Source organism: Calidris pugnax, unplaced genomic scaffold (genome assembly GCF_001431845.1).
Source record: "Calidris pugnax isolate Ruff unplaced genomic scaffold, ASM143184v1 scaffold58, whole genome shotgun sequence".
NCBI lineage: Eukaryota > Metazoa > Chordata > Aves > Charadriiformes > Scolopacidae > Calidris > Calidris pugnax.
The window spans coordinates 6,571,865-6,574,884 of record NW_015090868.1 but is presented as its reverse complement, the minus strand read 5'-3'; positions in this window follow the sequence as shown (position 1 = coordinate 6,574,884).

Genomic DNA, 3,020 nt, shown 5'->3' with positions numbered 1-3,020 from the left:
CATGAGTGTAACTACAATGTAGCACCCCAGCAGTTACAAAAAAGCATGAAATTCATTCATAGTTGTAAGTATGCTAAAAATATAAACAATGTATGCACTTTACACACCTCTTTTTACCTATAATGTACATTTCTATTTTAATTAAGAAGTGGTAAATTGCTAACCTTCATAGCAATGTCATCTGAGCCAGAAAGGCTCACAAACCAGAAAGTAAATGTGGAAAAGCCTTTAGGAAAGTATTCATTTTGAGTTTGAACATTTTAAAGGTGCAAATTAAATGAGATTTAAAGTTTGCAGTACTAAGATGGTAAAAGTTGCAAAATCGTCGCTAAAGACAGATGTAAAAATGCGTTCAGACCAGCTGGTCTTCATCTAGGTTACGTTATAAACAGGTAAATTGCACTCCTAACTCAAAGGAAAAAAGTGAAGGTGCTGATTCTTCTCCCAATTCAGGTGTCGTTTCTGTTTTAAACAGATATTAAAATAGTCTTATCTTTGTAGGAAAGATATTTGCTGTAATGCTTGAATGAAGTAGAGTTTGAACCTCTTATCTCATAAACTAGTTCCATAACTGAGTAAATAGTTACAGGAGAATAAAATAACCCCCAGTTCAGAGAACTGACCTCTGAAGTCCTTTTGTCTTGTACAGAAAAGTAATTTTTAAAGTACAAAAGGGGAAGTTCAAATAACACTGAGGTAAACTTGAAAATTGCTGTTGACTTCAGTGGAGCTACGATGTCGTCTAGAACATCAGGGACTGTACCTCAGGTTGAAAAGTCACAGAATCTCATTAAAAGCTACAAGAAAAACAATCAAATCTCTCTCTAGCTCTATGGATACACACTTGAGTTGATTCAGACATATCTAATTCAGGGTATGATGTGTAAATCCCAGCTAAAATTGGTGGGATTACTCATTCAGACAAGAACTGTTTTTGTGCGTAAGCACTGCAGGACTGAACTGTGCTTGCAGGTAGGTTTATGTTTTTTTTATCTTCCTCTCCACTTCTGAGAATTAATACTCTAATAAGAAAATAATCTCTGTTTGCACAGGGCTAACAACGTTACATGCTCTGCTTCAGGGTAATTTAAAAATTCAATTCCCTTAAGTAGTTTTGACAGAGGCTCAGGCAGTTTCCTGAATGCATTTGCAGTAGAAGGCCTCTACAAACTCCACCTGGTTTCTTGTGAGGGTCCTTGTTAAGATCCCAGAATAGATCTTGAACTCAGTCCAAAGCCCTGTATTTTCTGAAATCTTTGAGGAATAAAGCGTGTGCTGGGAGACGGACCTTTGCTTTTTGTTTTCTACCTGATGAGAAAAAAATAACTTTATAGGCAACCTTCTGGCATGTTGGGCCTTATCCAAAAGCTTTCAGACTCTGCAAGAATTTCCCTGTTGGTCTTAAGGATCAGACGTATTGAAAGAACCTTGGTCCCCAGGCCCTGTGGTGAAGCATCAGGATGTTTTGGGACGTGGTATTTCGCATGGCAATGGACTGTCATTGCGGCAGTATTTTCACTATTATGATAGGATGATTTTCACCTTTAATCACATTAGAGACATTACTTAAATAATCAATTTGGGACACGCTGTGAATGGACTGAGCTAGCATTTAAAAGGCTTTTGTGGAATTTAATATCCACTAAATAGCATAAACTCTGTAATAAAATCGTATTTAAGTTACTGTAAGGACTTTGGATCAGATTAAGGAGCAGCCTCTCTTTTGGTCAGTGACTTAAAATGGGAGCTAAAGTGGCTCTAAAACTACTTTGGGATTTTGAGTCAGGCACCTGTAGGACTCATGCTCCGTGCCTGGCTCGCTGAGCATCGCAGAAGCACGGGGGAGTTTGGTGTCTGCTTTTAAAACAGTGAAGTTATATGGAAACGTGAACATTCACAAGATCAGGGCCTTGCTATTCACACCTTTTTTCTTCATCAGGCTAGTGTCATCCGTTTTACAGAAAGTAACTTTTGTTTACAGAAGTTTTACAGAAGGTGCATAAATCAAAAGGCCTCGGCTGTTGTTTAAGAGATAATACTCGGGGCTGTTTTTGACATGGAGACCGCCAGAGTAGCGGCAACCAGAAAAGTGCTTCCCAGAAGTCTCAATACTGGTAAACACTTCTAGAGTGCTGAGCTTTCTCAGGGGGAGATCTGCTCTTATCATGAAGCTCATGAGTAAATGCTTGTCAATCCACTTTTTGCAGGGTCTGGCTTCCCTAGGGAAAGCCCTGCCTGTTTCTCTGAAGGGATCAAGGCCTCCTGCCCTGGCTGTGGCTGGTAGCTGCTACGAACCTGCAAATTCAGAAGAGCTGTAACTGCACCACGACTACGGCAAGGTGAGCACGCACCCCGAGCACGGCTGAAATGCAGCAAGGCCTTTGCTGTACCAGGAATTTATGGTAGAATAGTTTGGGTTGGAAGAGACCTTTAAAGGCCACCTAGTCCAACCCCCCTGCCAGGGGCAGGGACATCTTCAACTAGACCAGGTTGCTCAGAGTCCCATCCAACCTGACCTTGAATGTTGCCAGGGATGGGGCAGCCACCACCTCTCTGGGCAACCTGGGCCAGGGTCTCACCACTCTTATTGTAAAGAATTGCTTCCTTATTTCTAATCTAAATCTTCCCTCTTTTAGTTTAAAACAATTACCCCCTGTCCTATCACAACAGACCCTGGTAAAAGTTTGTCCCCATTTTTCTTCTAAGCCCCTTTTAGGGACTGGAAGAGGCTCTAAGATCTCTCTGGAGCCTTCTCTTCTCCAGGCTGAACCCCCCAATTCTCTGTATTTCTAAAATTCACTACTGATGGTCTCCTTCAGCTGATCAGAGAGGTGCCTACCGCGCTGCTCGCTCGGCAGGGGGTCTGCACCTCGGAGATGCCCCAGCCCAAGTCTTTCTCCCAGGGCCTCGACGCTGCTGACGGACCCTCCTCGGTGCCCCGGGGCCGGGCCGCGGCCTGCCGCCCCCCAGCTCCGCCAGGCCGCCCGGCCCGGAGAGGCGCCCGGCAGCTCCCCGCGGGG